The sequence below is a fragment of the Callospermophilus lateralis genome, chromosome 19, assembly GCF_048772815.1.
Source record: "Callospermophilus lateralis isolate mCalLat2 chromosome 19, mCalLat2.hap1, whole genome shotgun sequence".
Taxonomy (NCBI): Eukaryota; Metazoa; Chordata; class Mammalia; order Rodentia; family Sciuridae; genus Callospermophilus; species Callospermophilus lateralis.
The window spans coordinates 8816198-8831296 of NC_135323.1; the positions used below are offsets into that span (position 1 = coordinate 8816198).

At 44.7% G+C, this 15099-nt stretch overlaps 1 protein-coding gene across 2 annotated transcripts in view; it reads right to left on the minus strand.

Annotated features, from left to right (window-relative positions):
* Fam234a (family with sequence similarity 234 member A) overlaps positions 1-10125 on the minus strand; it is a 32521-nt gene extending 22396 nt beyond the window's left edge. For both annotated transcript variants that reach the window (XM_076839851.1, XM_076839850.1), the window contains exon 1: positions 9972-10125. The gene's annotated coding sequence lies outside the window, so the exon portion shown is untranslated. The remainder of the gene's footprint in view (positions 1-9971) is intronic.
* Between the last annotated feature and the right edge of the window lie 4974 nt (positions 10126-15099).

Here is a 15099-nt window from a genome sequence, read left to right on the forward strand (position 1 = left end):
AGGTTTGACAGGCTTCCCATGGGAGGGAGCCGCACACCAGTGCCAACAGACAGAGGCGGGAGGTGGCTCAGGTAGTGAGGAGAACTTGGGCAGCATCATGCTTCTTGCCTACCTCCTAATCATTAACAGAGTTCCAAGACTTTTGTCCCAGTAAAAGTAAAGATGCTTTATAGGACTGGGTGTGTCGCTCAGTGGTAGATTACTTGCTTAGCATGCGCAAGACCCTGGTTTTGATTCCCAAGCATGCCCCCAAAATAAAACAAAGATACTTCATAAAAAATAGATGAAAGATAATGTGATCCTTCTCTGAAGTCTTCTATTCTTTATGAGAGAAAACTGAGAAGCCAAATGTTGGTAGGACCCTAGGCCCAAATTAAATGACATAATGCTATTTATCCTACAAGCACACCTACGCAGATGGAGAGAAGACAGCCTTGCCCCTCCCTATGTTAACACAATAAATCATACCCAGGGGTTCATTTCCCTTGAAATTCCCACCTGAGCTGAGTGTCTAAGAGCAAGCCACACAGGCACCACTGGGAAGCTTGGCCTGAGCACAGTGACAGACACCAGACACAGCTAGTGAGAGCTCAGAACTGAAGGCAGGAGGGAGCAGGGTGTGAGATGGCTTCTGCTTGCTCTGTCCCTGGGCCCCAGGGCTGTCACACAGCTCTCTCTCTGTGCTGAAGGGTCAGAAAAAGCCAGACACACAAATGAATGACTGCATGTGAAAGTTGAAAGGGTAAGGCCTACCTAATGTCAATTTCCTGCTGCAAAACGTCACGGTTCTATTCAGGGACGGGGAAGCTGCAGGGACAGCTTGATATTATTTTTGCAACATTTTTTGAATTCATAATTAGTCAAAACAAAAAGTTAAAAAGAAATAAAATCAAAAAAGAAAGGAAGCTGGGCGCGGTGGTGCTCGCCTGTAATCCCAGCATCTGGGGAGGCTAAGGCAGGAGGATCCTGAGTTTGAAGCCATTCTCAGCAACTAATCCAGAGGCCCTAAGCAACTCAGTAAGACCTTGTCTCTAAATAAAATGCAAAAAAAAAAAAAAAAAAAAAAGGCTGGGGGATATGGCTCACTCATTAAGCACCCCTGGGTTCAAACATTGATACCAAAACAACAACAAAAAAAAAAATGAAAAAACTTTACAAAGGGAGGCAGGATCAGAGGTTCATTCAAGTTCAAGAAGAACCAGCTTTCCCACAAGCAGCCCCACGCATGCCTCAGAGCCACCTCACTACAAAGCTAGTTTATTCCAAAGGCAGAAACTTCTTGTTTTGTATCATTTGTGTTTGAGAGAACACAGATAAGGGGATGTGGCTCAAGTGGTAGCGTGTGCGCTCGCCTGGCATGCGTGCGGCCTGGGTTCGATCCTCAGCACCACATACAAAACAAAAATGTTGTATCCGCCGATAACTAAAAAAATAAATAAATATTTAAAAAATTCTCTCTCTCTCTCTCTCTCTCTCTCACACATACTCTCTCTTTAAAAAAAAGAAATAAGAGAACACAGATAACAGTGGAATTTTGTGGTAATTTGAAGTCCCACTGTAAAGAACAGCCAGACCCTGGCATGATGCAATTCTTTTTCAAAATAATTACTGGCTTCCTGAAAACTACCCACTGCATTCATTTCCCTTTCCACAGAGGGGAAGAAAAAGATATTCATAGCATATAGCCCAAATACACAACGGCACCAGGCAAACACCAGAGTCCTGTAGGGTCCTTAGACTGGATCACATGGTATCCAAGTGAATACCAAAGGGAAGGCGCACTCCTGCTAAGCATCCTCCCCATGGCTTCAATGCCTGCTTCAGAAGAGCTGTGAGAGCACTGGACATAGATGCGGAAGTCTCCGAAAATTAAAGAGCTGAACAGAAATTTCTTCCCAAGACCCCCAAATCCTGAGCTAAGTCTTCCTGGGAACTCTACTCAGTCACCAGGAAACAGGTGTAGTATTAAAGGTCTCAAGAGCAGCACAGTCAAAGCGAGCTGGCTTACATTTCACCTAGTTTGAAAATAAGGACAGCAAGAGACAGGTTCAAAGATTTGCTCACCGACAGCAGAAAGGTATCCATGCTTTTCTGCTGTGGTCACGGAAAATGCCTAGAGCATGAGACAAGGTTTCTGGAGGCCTGATAGAGAAAGTCCTCATGGACTGTCCTTGGGCCAGGCTGTACTTTGGCACTTACACTCATAACCATGGAGTCCAGCCATTTGGCTCTTAGCAAGCTGACAACAAAAAGGTGAACTCTCCATTATCACGTTAACCTAAAGCTTGACATGTGGGTAGGTTTCCAGAGTGGCTACTTTTAACTTCACAGATGATTCCTTGGGTTTTTTCAGGGCTCTTTCTGGTATAGTACAAGAAATTCAAAAGAAGATGTGAAAAATGTGTACCTGCAAGAAGTCTAGGCCCGGGGCTAGGGATGTGGCTCAAGCGGTAGCGCGCCCGCCTGGTGTGTGTGCAGCCCGGGTTCGATCCTCGGCACCACATACAGACAAAGATGTTGTGTCCGCCAAATACTAAAAAATAAATATTAAAATTCTCTCTCTCTCTCCCTCTTTCTCACTCTCTCTCACTCTTTAAAAAAAAAAAAAAGAAGTCTAGGCCCACTGCACTGCCTGCCTGGTTTTACTTTCAGCTTCTTCATCCTGTGCACCTGAAAGCTTCTCCAACAGTGGAGTGCTAGAGCCTCTGCTACCAGGCAGTGAGGCTGCTGCGGTGTGAGCACAATGACCCAGAGGCTTTGGGAACAGAATGGGAAATTCTCCTCCCTGTTGGAAGTGGAAACCTGCAGGCCCCTTCGTGTGGATATTCACTCTTTGCTGCCACTAGAAGTCAGAAGAAGTTTCAGGGGTAAAGGCAAACAGTGCGGGGTGGGGGCTGCCTTCACCTCGGCAGAGGACAAAAAAGTGAGACCTAGTGGCTCACAGCATGCACAAGGGGCTCCACATGCTAACCAGACCCTAAGAAGCGCAACAACAGAGAACTAAGGTTCGCCCTAAACTGAGTTGGTGTTTGAACTCTTTCTTCTTTTTGTTTCACATTGCAACTGCTGTTGTTGAATTCCATATAGAAAGGGGGTAAGAAAAACATGCTCTAGGCATTTTCAGTGACCACAGCAGAAACATTTTACTTCTTTAAAAAAAAATACCTTTATTCCATTCATTTATTTTTATGTGATGCTGAGGATTAAATCCAGGGCCCTGCACATGCTAGGCGATCGTTCTACGAAGCCACAATCCCAGCCCACAATCCCTGGTGATATTTACTTCTAATATCACCAGGAAGCATCTGCAAACCTCAAACAGGGTAAACAATATTCCTGATTTTGAGTATGTCTGTTAGTTCATTTGTTAGCACAGCAAGGACCCACTACCTGTGGGCCACAGGGACTTCAAGAACCACTCCAGCCTAAAAGACAAAACTTCTGAAATTTCCAAGGGAAGGACAAAAACATGTACCTCTGTGCTAGCAAAATCCAGTGCTGGGGGCTGGGGACGTGGCTCAAGCAGTAGTGCACTCACCTGTCATGCGTGAGGCCCGGGGTTCAATCCTCAGCACCACATACAAACAAAGATATTGTGTCCGATGAAAACTAAAAAATAAATGTTAAAAAATTCTTTCTTTCTCTCTCTCTCTCTCCTCTCTCTTTAAAAAAAAAAAAAAAAAAATACAGTGTTGGAGGTGAGAAATGAGTCCTAAGGAGTGTTAATGTTTGTTAGCATGAACTCAAGAGATGTTCTTAGAGGAAAACAGAATTGCACTTGTGCACTTGTATAAGCCATGGTATGGGAATTAAAAACACTGCCTTCCAGAAAGAAGAGAGGTTAAAATGTAACAGATGAAGATACTAAGGAAAAGATTCATAGCTCTGTGTCCTTTCAGTCACCATTCTTTCAGCACAGAAATTGGAAATTCACATAAATTTCAGAGAATAATTGACTGGAGTTTCCTCCTATCAATTTTGAGCTTTTGAAATCATAACTATTAAGTACATTTCTTGACATATAAAACAAAACAAAAAAAGAAAGGAAATGTGTGGGAAAGAAAGTGCAGTAACATGACACACATTGCTTAAGGTGAATAAATGACTCAAAGGGCAACCTGAATTAGGACAATCCTTGAGTTTTCACCCATCACCCCCTGGCACTGTGGAGCTGCCAGGAAATCAGACACAGCTAGTGCTTGTGCCCAAAGCCACTGGGGCTGCCACACCTGTCCTCGGGAGCAAACAGGCTGTCCCTATGCTGATACAACTCTCATTATGAGCAAGAACAATAAAATTGTGCAAGAGTTTGTAGCTCACAGACATTTCAAAGAGGCAGGAATACCACACACACGCAGAAAGGAAATAAAAGGTATCCCCTGGTTTGAGCCCCAGCACTGAAACAAATAACAACAACAAAAGGAAAGAAAGAAAATAGGTACTTCATTTTCTCCCAAAAGTTCTTTAAGAATATTAGTTTATCCAATCAGAGAGAACAGAAAGTAAAAACAAAAGTCTCATTTTAATTGTTTTTTAATTAGGGAAAGCATGAAATCTCCAGGAAGGACAGAATGAAAACTGTCAGATCAAATAACTGGAAAGTCTACAGATATTTCCAAAGGAGGGGAGTCTAATTTTTTAAACTGCAGAAATATAATAAAAACTGCATTTTTGAAGAAAGATCATTTCAGGTTGCTTTAATAATAAATGCCCGCATGCTGAGTACAAGGGGTGGGGCATGCCTACCTAGCCACTCCTGAGGTTGAGGCAGAATAGCACAAACTCTTGTCTCAAAATAGAAAAATAAAAAGGGCTGCATATGTAGCTCAGTGGTAGAGCACCCTGGTTCAATTCCTCGTACCACAAAAAGAAAGAATCCCCCACTTTCAGGTTTTGTTTTTTGGTACTAGGGATTGAACTCAGGGACACTCAACCACTCAGCCACATCCCCAGTCCTGTTTTATATTTTATTTAGAGACAGGGTCTCACTGAGTTGTTTAATGCCTCCCTGTAGCTGAGGTGGGCTTTTAATTTGTGATCCTCCTGTGTCTCAGCCTTCTCAGATGCTGGGATTACAAACATACGCCACCACACCTGGCTAATTTTTTTTATATTTATTTTTTAGTTGCAGTTGGACATAATATCTTTATTTTATTGATTTCTATGCAGTGCTGAGGATCGAACCAAGGACACCACCCCGCTAGCCAAGTGCTCTACTGCTGAGCACAACCCGAGCTCCCTGGCTCAATTTTTATTTTTTTATTTTTTATTTTTTTGAGGATTTTAATATTTTATTTTTTTTAGTTTTTGGCAAACACAACATCTTTGTATGTGGTGCTGAGGATCGAACCCAGGCCGCACGCATGCCAGGCAAGCGCGCTACCGCTTGAGCCACATCCCCAGCCCCCCTGGCTCAATTTTTAAATTGTGCATTTTACCATTCTCTTTTAAGGGAACAATGAACAATGTTCCCTTAAATGAACAAGAGATCAGTCAGAACTAAGCATTTCATCCTAAAAAATGTATTTCATGCTTTAAAGTCTGACTTCATTTAATTTTAGCTGCATGTCTTCAAGTCTTAACTCTGACTTTATAAAGGAACCTGGAAAACTGGGTACAGTGTGCATACCTGCAATCTCAGGGCTCAGGAGGTGGAGGCAGGAAGGACTGCAAGTTCAAAGCCAACCTCAGCCACTTTGTGAGGCCCTATGGTAGGTCTGGATCTCCTATGGGAGTAAAGAAGGCCCCCCGCTGTTTGCCCCAAATTTCTAGCTCAGCTGGCTGAATGTTCCTACTCAAAGAGCAGCTTACATGACCGCACCCCACTGGATGGTATAACAATTTTACAAAGCGACTTCTTAAAAAAATCAAGGATAATTTAAACTTGTAAATTAAAATTAATAAATAAAATGGGGGGGCACTGGGGATGTGGCTCAAGTGGTAGCGTGCTCGCCTGGCATGCGTGCGGCCCAGGTTCGATCCTCAGCACCACATACAAACAAAGATGTTGTGTCTGCCGAAAACTAAAAAAAAATTAAAAGAAGAGAAGGAGGGAAGAATGTGTTGAAATAAACAGGGAAGAGAGGCTTGGTGCAAGGTGTAGTAACTTTTTATTAATTCATCACTTTTTAAATTTGTTCTAATTAGTTATAGATGACAGTAGAATGTGTTTTTTTTTAAGGACTGAACCCAGGAATGCTCCACCATTGTGCAACATCCCCAGCCCTTTTTAAAAAAAAACTTTTAGTTGTAAATGGACACAATAACATTATTTATTTTTACTTGGTGCTGAGGATCGAACCCAGTGCCTCATACATGCTAGGCAAGTAAGTGCTCTACCATTGAGCAACAACCTCAGCCCATCCCCAGCCCATTTTACTTTTTGTTTTTTTGAGACAGGGTCTCGATAAATTGCTGAGGCTGGCCTTGAACTTAACACCCTTCAGGCGAGTGCCACCATGCCCAGCTTCTGGTCCATGTATTTTATAGGTGCAATTTTTTATACCTTTATTTATTTATTTATATGTGGTGCTAAGAATCAAACCCCATGCCTCATACATGCTAGGCTAGCACTCTACCACTGAGCTAAAATTGAAGCCCCTGGCCATGTATTTTGACAGCAATCCAACATGAGGTGTCTGAGGGACACCACAAACATTAAGAAGGCAGCACTGGAGCTTCCAGCTGACCAAGCAGATGTCAGACAAAGACAGTTACAGAGTCCAGTTGTTTACAGTGAACAGCTATTTCCTCTCCTCACCAAGAAAAATCTTGAGGCAAAGAATAGGCCCACATTCATTTTTTGACTGAGAACAAATTTTAAGGTCATGATTCCCTGACAAAGCCAGAATTTCACAGCACATGCAGTCAGCATTCAAAAGCCTCAACAAGTTCTTTTCCTTCACATGAAGGACTTTAAAAGCAACCAAGGATGGCACACAGAGCTTCCTAAAGATAAGCTGAGGGATAAGAGCTACTGGCATTTCAGATGAGCAATCATCACACCCAGTGAGTTTTCTGGGTTGGTCCTCGAATAACTCTTTCTGAGTTTTAGGGTAGGTGTTTCACCTGTGGCTCTTCTGCAGGTCAGTGTCATTCATTCTTTTATATATATATATATATATATATATATAATTTTTAGTTGTAGACAGACATAATATCTTTACTTTATTTACACGTGGTGCTGAGGATCAAATCCAAGTGCCTCATTCATGCCAGACAAGTACTCTACCACCGAGCCACAACTCCAGCCCCATTCTTTTTTTTCTTTTTTTTAAAGAGAGAGTGAGAGAGGGAGGGAGAGAGAGAGAGAGAGAGAAGTTTTTAATATTTATTTTTTAGTTTTCGGCGGATACAACATCTTTCTTTGTATGTGGTGCTGAGGATCGACCCCGGGCCGCACGCATGCCAGGCGAGCCCGCTACCGCTTGAGCCACATCCCCAGCCCTTCAGCCCCATTCTTGTCCTTACATTAAGTGAGTGTGGTGGGAATAGCTGTTTGGAAGATAAAGTGTAACTCTAACTCAATCACTTCTGATCATCCCTACAAGGTCAGAGACCCTCAGCTTTGATTTACTTCTTTACCACTTTTTAAAAAAAACTTTCATTAAATATATGTACATATCACAGAAGTAAAGTACACGGCCGCACGTATATACATTTCCCACATCCAGGGATTGTCAACACACAGCCTGCACACTACTCCTGTATACTCACTCCATCTCTTGATGATTCTAACATCTGTTTCACTTTTGAGGAAACTCACTTCACTTCGATTCTCAGCATCGCTTCCTAGTTGTTGGTTAGGAGACTCCTTCTTTTCTTTTGCTTGCCTTTTTTTTTTTTTTTTTTTTTTGTGAGGCATTCTGAAAGCCTATCCATGAAGAATTTTACAAATGAAAAAATGAAAATGGGAACAAAATATACCAAGTCTGTAGGTTTTACATAAACCAATTCTGAGTGAGACATTCAGAAGACTCAAAAACACCTGTGTAGATTGTAGCTCATCTATTTCTTCTTTCTAGCCCCTCTTTTCAAAGGCCAACACTTTATGTTATATTCTTAGGACTTCTCACTAGAATTTCTAAAGCCCTCTCAAATCTTCCTAAAATATGTCTTGGTCATGTTATTCCCCTGCCTATCATTCTGGAATGACTCATCACCATTTTAAAATAAAAACTAACACCTGGATTATTTTGAGGTCTTTTCACTCTTGGCTCCTGTCTATCTCTCCAGTGTCATCTCCCCAAAGCCCACACCATGTTTGTCCCAATTCTGCTTCCTCCAGTCACACTGCTGTTCTGGACACACCATTTTATCTGTCCTTCTTCCTCCACTCACTCCTACCCTACCTTCAAAGCCAATACATGCCTCACATCCACCAAGGCCTCATGCCCTCCAGCTTAGGGGCTCCTTACAGCTCTGGACTCTGAGTAGCTGGGGAGATCTCCTTCAGGCTGTGAGAAAGCTGAGAGCAGACACTTATTTTATTGCCTTTGTTTCCCAAGATCAAAAGCACAGCAGAGGTGAGAAATAAACATAAACACATGTCTGAATAAATGTTCAATTATAGGGCTGGGGCTGTAGCTCAGTGGTAGAGCACTTACCTTGCACATGTGAGGCACTGAGTGTGATCCTTAGCACCACATAAAAACAAATAAAGATATTGTGTCCATCTACAACTAAAGAAATAATTTAAAAATGTTCAGTTCTAGTTAAGCTCTGAAGAGCCATTCACTAAAGCATTAATTAACTATTTTCTTTGAAATCTACAGCTTGCAGGAGCAGATGAATTATGAGTGGATTAGAAACAGGGCACAAGTCAGATGTGACTACCTGACACACCTTCTCTAGAGTAAGAGTACCTTGACAGTCCTTGGGAGAATCCATTTCCCACATGCCCAGTGTGGTTTCGTTGGGACTAACCCTTTCCCACTCAAGGGAGGATGGAGGGCTCCTTACCAATGTGTGGTTAACTAATTAGATTTACAGAAATTTAGGGCCCAAATGAATGAGGCCCAGAACTTCAGCCAGAATTACAGAAAATAGGAGTTTTCCCACAGGATGGGATGGTAAGTGGTACAGTGGTTTTAAACTATTTTCACAAACTCTTTGTTTGTTAAGTCTCCCTTCAGAAGGTGGAGTCCCTTGTACTTAGTAACCCTAAGGAATAGAGTACACAGGCTCCAAAAGCCAGGTCATAAAAATTATAGTGGTTTCCACCTCCTCCCTACCACCCCACCCCCCCAGCCCCCTCTTCTCTCTCAGCTGTCCTAAGGAAAGGCCCTGAGGCAAGTCAGGGACTACAGCCACCAGCCCTGTGGGAGAGCCATCCTTCAGTTAGACTCTCCTGGGACTGTCAGCTGGGCAGGGACACTCGGAACGCCTAACTCACAGAAACTTTGATACACAGCAGCAGATAACAGCACAGGAGCCTGAGAAAAGGCCAATAGAGAAGAAACAGTAGAGGGGGTAAGCAGGCGACACCCCCCCACACCCACAATACCAAACCCTGGTCTCTCCACGCTCCTGGGCTTCCCCTCCGCAGTGGCAGCCGGTTCATGACCCCACCGCCCGGAGCATGCCAAGGGAGCAGCAAAGACTGCGAGCCGACGAGGCGCAGCAGACCCCCGCCCCAGCGGGCACGCCGGGTGTCCACGCCTCTGCTCTGCTCTTTCTCTTCTGCACCTCCGGGGTCCGCTCCTTCACCTATCATCGCAGCGCCCGGTAGAGCGGATGCAGTGCAGGGCCGATCCGGACTCCGCCGGCCCCGCGGCCCGGCTTCGCGTCAGGCGGTCAGTGGACGCGCAGGCCCGAGCGCGCTGACCTCTCTGCTCCGGGTGCTCGGGCCAGCCTGAGGAGGCCGGTCACCAGGCGGCGCGCCCCGCCCGCGGTCCCGCGGCCCCGCAGCCCGGTGCTCGACCGGGCCGCTCCCACTAGAGCGAAGCCGCGTGCGCGAGACATAGGGTTACCTCAGATCGGGGCGCGGCACCCTCGGGGCTCCTCGCACACTACTATGAAAGATGGCTCAGGGGCCCGGTCCCGAGACAGCGATCCGCCACCGGGAAATGCCTCACCGCGGAGACCAAGGCGCCGGGACAGGGTCCTAGAGTAGTGGCTCGCCCCACCGCAGGCCCCGCCCTAGAAACGCCCATTCCCGCTGTAGGCCCCGCCCCGTTACACGCTGACCCCGCCTATCACGCCTGTAGGCTCTGCCCCGCGGCAAGCTACCCCCTCCGCGGGCCCGTTCAGACCCCGCCCACCCCGCTGTCGGCCCCGCCCCACCCCACGCAGGCCCCGCCCCGCGCCAGCCTCTCAGATCTCGGCTACGGGTCTCCTTCTCTTCGCAGGCCCCGCCTCAACCGCAGGCCCAGCTCCCGCCCCGCCGCAGAACGCGCCAGCCTCTGAGGCCCCACCCACTATACGTCACTTCCGTCCTGCGAAAAGGTCTCTGGAACTTCCCCGCCAGGCGACTTGCGTCGGTTGCTGAGCAACACGGCGCGGCTCCTTTGATTCTCCGCAGCCAACCTCCGCGGGAACCCGGCGCTCTGGTGGAGCGTCGCTTCTCTTTGGACCCGAGTGTGGTTGCGCGCGGGTTGCCATACTGGTCTAGACCATGGGGCTCGGTCTCAGCTTGTACCGACTGACCCCACCCGGCGCCGGTGGCTCTGGCCGTCCCCCGCCACACCAGCTTCGGCAGGCAGGAAGGCATGTGCCAGGTCTCCGTGGGCTCGTATCCGTTCTGCGGTCGCCTACGCCTCGGGCAGCGTTCCTCTTCTGATCGCGCCCGCTGGTACCTTCCACCCCTGCCCTGTTGAGTGCATTTCTTTTTTTTGTAGTGCTAGATTCTGTCCTAGAAGCGTCGTGCGAATACTGTTGGCGGCGTCTCTTCACTGGTGTCTTGATGAACGACGGTTTATTTTAATATAGACAAGAAGATGTCAAACTTTTATGGTTGGCACTTTCTGATCTTGTTTAAGAAATCCTTCTCTAAAAGGGCATGGTGGTGCATGCCTGTGATCCCAGTGACTCGGATGGCTGAGGCAGGAGAGTCACAAGTTCAAGGACAGCCTCGGCAATTTAGTGATACCCTGTCTAAAAATAAAAAATAAAAAGAGCTGGGCATGTAGCTCAGTGGTTATGTGCCCCTACTACCAAAAAAAAAAAAAAAAAGTGTGGTGCACGTCTGTAATCCTAGGGGCTTGGGACCCAAGGCAGGTGGATCATAAGTTCAAAGCCAGCCTCAGCAATTTAAGGAGGCCCTACGCATCTCAGTGAGATCCTGTCTCTAAATAAAATATAAAAAAGGGCTGGGGATGTTGCTGTTGTTAAGCACCCGTGGGGTCAATCCCGGGCACCAAAAAGGAAAAAGACATTCCCTATTCCACCTTGCTCTGCCATATTTGCTGTAAAGTTTTCAAAGTTTTAACACTTAAGTCTTTAACTTAATTTGGAATAGAGTGTAAAGTGAGGAAGTAATTTTATTTGTTGTTGTTATTATTAGGTACCAGGGATTGAACTCAGGGGCACTCAACCACTGAGCCACATCCCCAAGCCTATTTTGTATTTTCTTTAGAGACAGGGTCTCACACCTCCCTGTTGCTGAGGCTGGCTTTGATCTCAAAATCCTCCTGCCTTAGCCTCAAAAGCTGCTGGGAATCCAGCATGGGTCCTGGGTTCCAGCTCATTTCTTTTTCCATATGTATAACTGGGAGTCCTGGTATCAGTTACTGGATTAGTCCCATCTTTCCCTAGCAATCTGCAATGGCACTTGCCACATTTAAAAATCCATATGTGCCATGTGGATGTGTGGCCACAGCCATAATCTCAGGGACTCTGGAGGCTGAGGCAGGAGAATTTCAAATTCCTAGCCGGTCTGGGAAACTTTTGTCTAAAAAAAAAGAAAGAAAGAAAAGAAAAAGAAAAAAGGGCCAGGGTGTAGTTCAGTGGTAGAACCCCCTAGGTTCAATTCTAGGACTGGAAAAAAGAATCCAAATATGTAAGAGTTTCTGTCATAGCTTCATTTGTTTTACCCTAACACCTACACATGGTATTCTGGATCAGACAGCTTCCTGATTTGATTTTTGTGTGCATGTCACTGTCTACCTGACAGGCCTTAGCCCTGGAGTACTATGTTAGAGATGATGGAACTCTTCCTATATGAGAGTCAGATGCAACATAGGTGAGGCACAAATAAAAATAGCTTCTTTATAAAGGAGAAAAGGCTGCTGTCCCTCTCCTTTTTTGAGGTGGTCTCCTTTTTACTCCAGTTCTTTGGCTGGTTAAAAAAAAAAAAAAAAAATCTTTCCAGAGCCTAGACAGCCCCATGTGTCTCTTTGTTTTGATTTTTTTTTCTTTTTTTTTTTGGGGGGGGGGGTTTACACTTCTGGATATCTTATTTTAATAAATTGTGACTGTAAAGACTATTAAATTCTTTTTCCCCTTTTTTATTGTCACATTATAATTATATGTAACAGTGGAATTTGTTATAATATATACATATATGCACACAATAAAACAGTATAATTTGATCAATTTCATTTCTTGTTTGGACTTTTGAGGACTTAGAAATGTCTCCAAATTCTGGGTCTCACTTCTCCTAGAAATATAAATATGTAAAAGATGATACTCCTATTTATGTTTGGACCTAACCTAAACCAGGCTGAATCTGTTTGACTAAGTAGTTGGCTCTGAAAATCATGGTACTGGAGATTGAACCCAATAACTAGACAAACAGCTACAGATCTATTGCACATGGTAAGTGAAGAAGTCTCCAGAGGTCAGAGGTTTTACCATCACATTGAGAAATTCAGGGAACTTTCACTTCCCCATGTTACCATCAATGACATGGGGGGGGGCATTTCTTAGTACTTAGGCTTGAACCCAGGGGTGATTTACCACTGAACTATATCACCAGCATCCACCTTTATAGTTTTTTTTTTTTTTTTTATTTTGAGGTAGTGTCTGACTAAGTTGCTTAGGGCCTCACTGAATTGCTGAGGCTGGCCTGGAAGTTGCAATGCTTCTGCCTCAGCCTCCAGAGTAACTGTGACATGACTTGGCTGCCAAGCCTGGCAGACAGCCCACTGTTTCCTACTAAGAAGTCACAGCAGAGTGGCAGCTCAGGTGAGCTAGAGCACAGGTGGCAAGCATGGGTTCAGTCAGCAGTGCAGAGCCTGTCATGCTGGCATGCACTTAAGGCACAGCAGGTCAGTGTTGGGGTAATCTTGAGTACACCAACCTGTCATCCCACAGTGGTGGCATGGTGAGGACACGTACTGCAGAAGCTCTGCAGTTCTGGAACCCAGAGCATGCATGATATGCTGACCACAACCTGTTTAGAAGCTTCACTTGCAGAAAAGTGGTGAGGAAATGGAAGTGGGGCAGACGTGAATAGAAGTTTGGATCAACAGCATGGGCCCCATGCTATATAGACCCCTAGACTGGTACACTCAAAGAGCAACCCTTGTCAGTTCTCCTCTTGCTCTACAGGAGTCCTGTTTCTGTGCACAGGCAAGTAAATCTTACTCTTACACTCAGTCATTCTGGTGTGTTGATTGAATTCTTCAAATTCGCAAAATAAGAACCCAGAAAGGAGAAATTGATGGTGAGCTGCTGGGTATGCTGCAGCACTGCAGGGCATGGTCTGCCTTTAAGAGCTGCAGCATGTATAGACCCCACCTACCAGCAGAAGTGGAGAAACTGGAATTACAGGTGAGTGCCACAGTGCTTGGCCCAGTAGCAAAATTTTCACTGCTGGGCTTCACTACAATTTGTGAGACAGGGCTGGGCATGTGGCTCAAGCGGTAGCACGCTCGCCTGGCATATGTGCGGCCCAGGTTCAATCCTCAGCACCACATACAAATAAAGATGTTGTGTCCGCCAAAAACTAAAAAATAAATATTAAAAATTCTCTCTCTCTTAAAAAAAAAGTTGTGAGACAGAACTGTGAAGAATACAGGTTTATTTAAAGTCTGCTCTAGGGCTGGGGATGTGGCTCAAGCGGTAGTGTGCTCGCCTGGCATGCGTGCAGCCCGGTTTTGATCCTCAGCACCACATACAAAGATGTTGTGTCTGCCGAAAACTGAAAAAATAACTAAAAATTCTCTCTCTTTTAAAAAAATAAAATAAAATAAAAAAATAAAGTCTGCTCTAAGGAAGACAGAGGAGAGTTTTATTTTTTACCTCAAATCTCCCATCTTCAGGGGGCTCAGGGACACAATTTCACAACTTTCAGGAGAGTGAGACAATAGGCAGGAAGTACACACATACAGATGTAATTAGGCTGTGGTAGTTGAAAGCAAAGTCTGTTTCCCTGGCTCCTTCCAAGGCCAGAGGCTGTCCCTCCATTTCCATTCTCACATTAAAGATCTCCAGGAACAGAAAATCAGATGTCAGGAAGTGGCTTTTTAATTTTATTATTTATTTTTATTTTATGGTATTTGGAATTAAACCAAGAGTCATTTACTTCTAAGCTATGTCCCCAGCCCATTTTATTTTATTTTGAGACAAGGTCTTCCTAAATTGCCCAGGCTGGCCTTGAACTTGCAATCCTTCTGCCTCAAACTCTCCAGTTACTGGGATTATGGTGTGTACACCATGTCCAGCTCTGTAAATCAGTTGGTGGGTGAAGGAGGCTGACAAGATATTGCCTTCTTAAACAAGAGCATGAAGAATTATATATACACTTACGTAGTCTTTCTTTAATGTCTTCCAGTAAGATTTTAATTTTATTTATTTAAAAAATTTTTCCTTCTTAAAAATTTTTTCAATTTGTTCTAATTAGTTATACATGACAGTAGAATGCATTTCCATACATTGTACACAAATAGAACACAATTTCTCCTTCCTCTGGCTGTACATGGTGCAGAGTCACATCAGTAGTATGATCATACATGTATATAGGGTAATAATGTCTGTCTTGTTTAACTGTCCCTCCCATCCCCACATCTTCTCCCCTCCCCAAGATTTTTATTTCTTGCACACAAATCTTTTGGCTCTTTTGTTGAATTTATTTCTGGGAATTCTGCAGTTTTCATTGCTATTGAAAATTATGTTGTTAGAAAATAAGTTTTGGGCTGGGGATGTGGCTCAAGCGGT